The sequence below is a fragment of the Rana temporaria genome, chromosome 1 (assembly GCF_905171775.1).
Source record: "Rana temporaria chromosome 1, aRanTem1.1, whole genome shotgun sequence".
In the NCBI taxonomy this organism is placed as follows: Eukaryota; Metazoa; Chordata; class Amphibia; order Anura; family Ranidae; genus Rana; species Rana temporaria.
Window position 1 is genome coordinate 396,230,411 of NC_053489.1, and position 9,157 is coordinate 396,239,567.

The 9,157-nt window shown below is 46.1% G+C and overlaps 1 pseudogene; it reads right to left on the reverse strand.

Annotated features, from left to right (window-relative positions):
* Positions 1–1,102: 1,102 nt before the first annotated feature.
* LOC120930513 lies at positions 1,103–1,733 on the reverse strand (annotated as a pseudogene).
* Between the last annotated feature and the right edge of the window lie 7,424 nt (positions 1,734–9,157).

Below are 9,157 nucleotides of genomic sequence, written 5' to 3' on the forward strand. Positions count from 1 at the left end.
TGTGGGTTTTTCTTTGCATCCCGAACAATTTTCCTGGCAGTTGTGGCTGAATTCTTAGTTGGTCTACCTGACCGTGGTTTGGTTTCAACAGAGCCCCTCATTTTCCACTTCTTGATTCAAGTTTGAACATTGCTGATTTGCATTCTCAATTCCTTGGATATCTTTGTATATCCCTTTCCTGTTTTATACAATTCAACTACCTTTTCCCACAGATCCTTTGACAATTCTTTTGCTTTGCCCATGACTCAGAATCCAGAAACGTCAGTGCAGCACTGGATGAAAGATGCAAGGGTCTGTCAGGAGTCCAGAAACTCATTGACCTTTTATACACACACACACACACTAATTACAAGTAAACAGATCACAGGTAAGGATGGTTACCTTTAATAGCCATTCAAACCCCTTTCTGTCAACTCGTGTACATATTACAGGCCAAAATCACCAGGGTATGTAAACTTTTGATCAGGGTCATTTGGGTAGTTTCTGTTGTGATTATGATTTAAAGAGTAACACAGTTGATTGATAATAAATGGCTTCAGCCAAACACATGGTTAATGTGTGAAAAATGTTTTTGTGTTACCATTCATATTATCTGAGAAATGGCCAAGAAATCATAAATTCTGCCAGGGTATGTAAAGTTATGAGTGCAACTGTACATATAATGCTTAAGATGAAGTGTAATCTGTTTAAAAAAAATGGACGGTACAGTGAGGAGAGTTAACCAAAATTCAAAAATGATTTTGTCCCTACAGGACCGACTCGAACAAGCAAACGCTAAAATAGAAGACCTGGAAAATAGGTCTAGAAGATAAAATTTCCGCGTGAGAGGCCTCTCAGAATCAGTATTAAATCTGGAAGAATCCATACATGCCTTACTGACGCTATTAATACCGGATATTTCCCCCCATCATTTGGAATTGGACAGAGTACACTGAGCCTTAACAGCTCCTAGATTTGATGGCCTACCGAGAGATGTAATGGTCAAACCACATTTCTATAAATGACTTTTCAATTTTTTCAAAATCTGAAAACCAAACGGCAGAATTCTTCATGCAGGTCATTCAGTGATTTGCTATATTTATTCACATTTTGGATGGCCTTTTCCTATGTGGCTAGTGTGGGAAAATGAGATAAGTTTTTCTTTGAAATTTGCCTAGAAAAAAAAAGTCAAATTGGCTTTGAAGGCATTTACATTACTATACATGTCGTGCACATACAGGTCTTTTCCCTGTAGCTTGACGTTAAGCTCATTCATGGGAGAAAAAAATTTCAACAGCAAACGCAAAGTCACACAACCAATTCTTGTCGCTCAGCTCTGGAAAATCATGAGACTTCCCCGTTAACACCAAAAATGTATCAATCGCTTGTTTAAAATCCCACACTCGTTTAAACACTTTGGCCAAACTCAACCAGCGGACACGAGAGTGGTAAAGCAAGTCTTGGTGGTCTGCGTCGGTTTCCTCCAGAAATGCAATGAACTGACGGTGCTGAAGTCCCTTTGCTCGTATGCAGTTAACAAGCTTTATAACTGGATTCACAACATGACTAAGCTGTAATACAGATTTACACAAAGATTCTTGGTGTATGATGCAGTGGAGAAAAATAACTTCTTGCTCAGGGTTTTCCTCTTTCACTTTATCCTGAATTCTTTTCAGCAATCCCACATTTTTTCCAGTTAAATTTGGAGATCCATCCGTAGTGTCATTAGCAAGTTTACTCCAAGGTAGCTTCATACTCTCGATGACAGCAGACACCCGGTCATACAAATCTTCTCCCCTTTTTTTTTTCCCCCTTTAAGTGGCTCCATGGCCAAAAACTCCTCTGTGATTTCAAAACTGTCGCTAATCCCTCGGATAAAAATTAAGAGCTGAGCTGTGTTTTTTATGTCTGTGCTTTCGTCCAGTGCTAGCGAATATAATTTAAAGGACTCTGCAATATTATTAAACATGTTTGTTATGTCTTCATCAATCAGTTCCACATGAGGAGTTATTGTCCTGCGTGATAAACTGAGTTTTTCAAACTTGTCTTTGCTCTCTGGACACAAAAGACCTCTCTGGACACAAAAGTGGTCTCTATCATGCATTCTTTCAAAAACTCTCCTTCAGAGAGGGGTTTACTAGCTTTTGCTAATTTGAATGAGAGCATAAAACTTGCTTTGATACTTGACTCTTGAATCGCAGTTTGTGAAATACATTTTGCTGAGCCTGTAATTAAGCCATCAACCTCCGAGCTGTAGACCCCCGTTCTTGGGGCGACTGCTTGCTAGCATAGTTGGCATGCTTCATGGCAAAATGACGGCTGATATTATATTCTTTGAAAACCGCAACAGTTTCCTGGCATATGAGACATACAACCATTGATCGGACTTCCGTAAAAAAATATTTTGCTATCCATTCCTTATTAAACACTCTGCATTCACTGTCCACGTTTCTTTTCTTTGCCCTACCCATTTTGGGAGAGTGGTGGTGGGGGGTGCCTCACGGTGATTTCTTGTAGTGGGCGAGACTACAACTGCCAGGATCCCCCAGGGCTGCTTGTTATGTTGGCTAGCGCTTTCTTCTCTTCTAGCTGCATTACAAAATGACTGCCGGGCGCGGCATGGATCGCTCCTCACTAGCAGGCGCGCGGAAAGGCAGTTGACGTCATCTAGCCGGCCATCGCGAGATTACGCTGCGTCCTCTAGAATGTGAGGTGAATAAATGAATAAATTAGCTAGCGCTCCGCGGGCCGGATTAAAAGGTCCGCCGGGCCATATACAGCCCGTAGTTTGCCCATTCCTGTCCTATCCTGTAACTCCTGCAAACTGTTATATATGCATAAATGGGAATGAGATATAGGTACTTCAATGGAAATTAAAGAATGGAATAAATTAGCTTGAAATGCTTCAAAATCAATTATAAACACATCCTTGATAGAAGCAAATTATAAAGTTCCATTAAGGTGGTACTTGGTCCCGACACGTGTAGCTTAATTTGTTCAAAATGCATCCCCTAAATGCTTTAGGGGATGTGATACAGATGGAACAATGTACCATATTTGGTGGACTTGCAAGAAAGTGAGGAAGTTCTGGATACGAACCTATAATTTTATATATTCTCTAACCTCAGTGAATCTCGTCAAATCGCCAATAGATGCACTCTTAGGTCGCCAAGTAAAAGACACGCCTCAGGCTGGGTTCACACTACTACACTACTTTCATCCTACTTTGCTCTGCTACATTGGTCCTACATTTATCCTACATTGGTCCTACATCCATCCTACTTTCATGAACAGGATACTACTTTGGTCCGACTTCAATGATATTCAATGGGCCTGAAGTAGGATCAATGTAGGACCAAAAGTAGTACAGGGAGCATTTTCAAAGTCGGACCGACTTGTGTAGGACGCTACAAGACGCTCTCATACGGAAACATTTAACACAGAGTAAAGCAGGATGAAAGTAGTGTAGTAGTGTGAACCCAGCCTAAACCAGTGAAGATATTTATTACATTTATATTCATTGCTGCTAGAATCACTATAGCTAAATCCTGGAAATCCCCTATTATTCCATTTTACCTATTGAAGACCAAACTATCTTGGATAATGGTTAATGAACGTTTGTCAGCTCTCAAAGATGATAAAATTGATTGGTTTAACGCAGTCTGGGAACCTTGGATTAAATATCTGACACCAAATTGATATTTTTTAATTTCGTTCCAGAAGCTCTTCTTCTAGATTGGAGTACACCCCCTCCCCACCTTTTATTGTGTTTATTCATTTGTTTATTTTTTCCCTCACTTTAACATTAATCCTATTACTACTCAATTGTTCTTTGATAATTTAAATATGAACTATAAAAGATACAATTTTTTGTACCTTTATACTTACAAAACTTCAATAAAAACATTGAAATATATATAAAAAAAAAACACATTCCCCCTTACCTTGCTGATCACTATGATATAATTTGTTTTCATTTAAAACGACTCCCCTTGTTAAAAATTTAAAGACGGGTGTAACGGTCACCGCCTTTTACGACCTTCCATCCCATCCACGACAGCTCATCTGACACACAGACAAATCAGCAGGCATCCCATTTTCCCAGAATCAAGACGAGACACAGCTCTGTACTTGTTCCAAATGTAATGACAATTTTAATGGTTTCTTCTCAGTCTTATATACAGTACAACCATGTGACAGTATTCAAAGGGACAATGAGATCTCCACCCCCCCTAATCACACACTAAGGCTAATTACTAAACATTCTAGACGTGTCGGCGCCGGCCTATAATTATCATCATCTCATCACTGCACATTCCTTCATTAACAGCATAACAAACAAAACACCATCACACACTGAGTTCCCTAGGCAGACGTTCTGTCTCCAAGTACATTCCACACATAAACAGTATTTAGCATACATAATTAGAGGTCTGGGAGCAGACCTGGATTAACACCTTTACACAAGGACAATGAAATGTCTTCCAGGCCCTGACTCAATTAGCATGTCACTAGTCAGGGCTAATCATAGAATGAGTCACCACATTGAATAGCCAACAACTTGTGATATCTCAAGACATCCTGCAAACATGATTTATTATTAATGTCCCATCTCATGTAATACATGAATTATTATTAGCCACCCTATGCCCAAAAGGGGCACAGGGTGAACTTAGACCCAAGAGTTCTTAGGGCCGCTGGCACAGGAGTATCCCCCATCCTCACAAAGTCTCTGGGGTCACGGGTCATCCTGTTACAACGGGGGCGTGGCCTGGACATGGAGGAGTATAGCTTTGTTTTTTTTGAGCTCCCGGGCCCGATCCTTCCTAGCCGGCTATAGCTGAATATTATACGGCATGCAATCAACCAAGAAGAGGAGAAAAAGAGCAGGAACCCGGGTAACCCGCTCCAGCACCGCAAACGGGGACATCTACCGTTACTTTCAACAAGCACAGCAGTCTTCCCCCGGCGCTAGAGTTGCGGCGCCACGAGGCTCCCCACGTGGAGACCCTGAGGAGAACCAGGGCTGCGGTGACTGGGAAAACGTCCCGACCTCCCCGATTGCCCCGACAGACTTAATGGATTACACCGGACACCCACCAGCAGGTATGGCGGCTGCCGAACATCATCCCGAGGGGGGCCTGGTGGACGCAGACATTCGGGCGCTGCTTCAGGCCCTCCCGACATTGAGGCATTGATCCTCCGCCTAGAAGAGACACACATGAGGGACTTTCAGGAGGTGAAAGCCGACGTATCCACCCTGTCTGACAGGGTGACCTCGGGTGAGACCTCCTTTGCTGTCCTGGAGCTGCAAGTCAGAGAGCTGGAGAGAGCACGGGACCATCACCGGGATACTGCTCTGGCCCTGCAGCTACACCTAGAAGAGGTTGAGGACCGGAGCCACCGCAATAATCTGGGGCATCCCGGAATCTGTGGAAATGGAGACCCTGGGGCAGACAATTCAGGATCTGTTCCACGCAGTGCTGGAGGAGCCGGCGGGGGAGGTGGAAGTGGACAGGGCGCATAGGACATTGGACCCCCGGTCGGCGGATCCTGAAAGGCCTCGAGACGTGGTCTGCAGACTCCTGCGCTATTCGCAGAAAGACAACATACTCCGCAGAGCGTGGGAGCAGGGAGAAGTGCATTTGGGAGACGCGCGGATTAAAATTCTGCCTGACCTATCTGGGGCGACACTAAGGCGAAGAGGATTACTGAGACCTGTGCTGGACCTGGCGAGACAGAAAGGATTTACCTACCGTTGGGGCTACCCACTGTCGGTGACGTCCCGGCGCGACGGAAGAGCCTTCACCCTGCAGTCACGAGCGGACCTCCCAGCATTGTTCCTATTCTTTGAGGCAGAGCAGATATTGGTCCCCAATTGGCTGCAGATACTTCCGCAGATGACGGGCAGATCGGTCCCCTCCACGTACCGTGTACCGGCACAACCTCGGCAGCAGCGTGGCAGGAGAAGACCCAGGGCGCCGTCCGGAGAGGGTCCCCGTGAGTAGGCCATAGGCCAGATGCTCCCCCCTTGGTTAACCTGTTGATCCCTACACCGCAGTGGCCCCCTGATATTCTTAAATTTTCGCCCTTGAGGCAGTTACGGACGGCGGCGGCTGATGCTGCATGGCGGCTGCCGCGCTGTGGCGCTCCTGGATTTTCCTGTATGAAACGATACCTCCCTGACCTTATACATTTAGACCAGGTTGGGTTTGTGCCGACGAGGGAGGCCAGGGACAACACGACCAAAGTCCTTAACTTGCTGCATATCGCCAACACTGCTAATATGCCATGCGTCTTCATTAGTACAGACGCCGAAAAGGCGCTTGACCGGGTGAGCTGGCGGTTCATGTTCTCTACCTTGAGGCATGTGGGCCTAGGCGAGAAGATGATGCATTGGATCTCAGTGGTGTATTCAAGCCTGACGGCTAGGGTCAGGGCGAATGGAGTATTGTCAGACTCGCTGACGATTGTCAATGGGACTAGACAGGGCTGCCCTTTGTCGCCCCTGCTTTTCACCCTGACCCTAGAACCTTTTCTGAGCCATGTGCGACTGAATCCGGCCATTACGGGAATAGAGTTCAAGGGGACACAGCATAAAGTCTCCGCGTTATGTTTTCACTAACACAGCCCGAGACATCCCTCTCCACTTTAATGGGGGAATTCAAGAGATATGGGGAACTGTCCAATTTAAAAATTTATTTTAGTAAGTCGGTGGCAATGGGATTGGGCCTGGCACCGCAGCGTCTCTCCCAGTTGCAAGCTGGGTTCCATCTGAAGTGGACTGCAACAGCCCTGTCATACCTAGGCACGAGTATAACCCTGAAATTTTCCCAAACTCTTAGAAGCAGCTTTTCTCCCTTGCTTAAATCAGTCCAGAATTTGCTGACCCAGTGGACCTGCGGCCTCCACTCGTGGTTTTACCGTTGTAGTATTATCAAAAAGACGATCCTGCCCAAGTTCTTGTACCTTTTACAAGCACTTCCAATACATATTCCAACAAGCTATTTTAGACAAATTTACTCCATGTTTAAGACCTTTCTTTGGGCGGGGAAACACCCCAGGATACGTAAAATAATACTTTCACTACCTAAACAGTATGGGGGCATTGCACTTTACCTGACGTACGGGCTTATTACCATGCGACACACTTGAGCAAACTGGTGGACTGGTGCCGCCATGGGGACTAAACTTTGGACGCAAATAGAACAAGCGCAGAGCGACATCCCATTGCGGCGAGCACCTTGGTGTCATACAGCCATGACACAGGAGGTCAAGAGACATCCGCTAATAGGGAATACCATTAAGGTATGTGCACGTCTGCTGACGCAGGCGAATCTATGCTCACACAGCTCACCGCTACGCCCGGTGTTGGGTAACCCACAATTCGAGCCGGGGGTTTACGACAAAAAAACTCTGCGAACTGGATGACTCAGGCCTGTACCAGGCCTCCCACTTTAGCGGCGCAGGGCGATGAAAGACTTTGGCGGAGCTGATGGATCCAGGCGGCGAGTACCGCCTGGACTTCCTGAGGGCTGGGCAGTTATGCCATTTCCTTGAAACCATGACGCCCCCCACTGCTGCAAACCAAACCCTCACACCTCTGGAGGAGCTGTGCTTTTGATACGGGCATGTTACCGCACGCTATATCTCTTACGCATGGACCACTATCCACGCCGGGTGAGAGATTTCAGATCCCAAGCCTTGTACGATGGGAGCAGGATTTGAACTGCACATTTTCTGCCACAAAGGCACAGAACATAATCAGGTTCACGCATAAGTCATCTATATGCACAAGGATACAGGAGACCAACTACAAGATCCTCACGGGGTGGTACAGGACCCCAGCTGTCCTTGGGAAGCTCTTTCCAACAACCTCAGACCGGTGTTGGCGGTGCCAGACGGAAAGGGGCACGTCGCTCCATATCTATTGGTCCTGCCCCCGCATTCAACAGTACTGGTCGGAAGTCGGGCAGATAATACAGAAATTTACGGACCGCGCTGTGCTAGACAATCCTGCACATTTTCTTCTGCATGCGCATGACATTCCTGTGCGTGTGTACAAGAAATCAGTGGTTCGCCACCTGCTAGACGCAGCAAAAGCATGTATCCCCCTTCGCTGGAAATCACCGGATCCACCGACCATAGCCATGTGGCTGCGAAAGGTGGATGAAATTAAAAAAATGGAAGACCTTATCCTTACGAGCTAGAATAGGCAAGAGTTGTTTACTACAACCTAGCGATCCTGGAATATATTTATATATTCAGAGGAGTGTCAAACCCTGCGGGGTGGAAACACCTCAGATTAAACCGTTGGAGTGTTGGACGAATCTTTAAGTGTGGTGAAAACCCCTGGATGTGGTGATCCATGTTCGTGAACCCCCCCTTTTTTTCCTTTCTGTTGACTACCCCCCTCCTCTCCTCCTATCCCATTCAATATCGTTCTCCTCTGCCCCTCTGGACTATATTCGCTGTATCGCTCGCGGCTTGGCCCCCATTTCAATCTTCACTCCTTTCTTTTTCTCTCTTTACTCTCTTATGCTACTTAGAAAAGAAGGGGGTGGGTCCCATGGGGCCGCAGCCTGGATGGTGTGTAGGGGATGACTGGCGGAAAAGGGGCTCTGCAGTGGGCATATGCTAAGATGATGTTTTTGACTGGTATGGCTTGGCCCTGCTGTGGGTGGGCCTTGCTCGCAGGCCGGTGAGTGCGCAGGCCCGTGGGGGAGTGCTCCTCGCGGCGGTATTGCCTCAAGATTAATAGACTCATTTGTACTATGCACTGTCCTTACCTGTATATGTATCTTTGTTACTGACTGTGTTGTGGTGGGGCTCCATGTGGACCCGTTCCCTTGTTGTATAAATAATTTTTTTTTTCAAACAAAACATTTTGTTTTGAAGACGAGCACATCATCGCTGGCTTGTTGCTGTTCTCTGCCTCTTCTCAAACACGTGCTGTGTAATAAGAGGGGCCAAAAAAACGCCCATTCGCATCACCACAGCTTTGTTTCAAGAGTTGCAAGTCAAGTAAGATTTACATATAGCAGGAACCAATGGTGTAAAATGTGGGCCAGCCATTGTCAAGATCTCAGTCTTGGACAGACCTTTATGTAACTAAGTTGCTCAGCCCAGAAGTTAGGTGTCTCTTAAACACTATAGCCCCGGAGAATTAGGCTGCCAA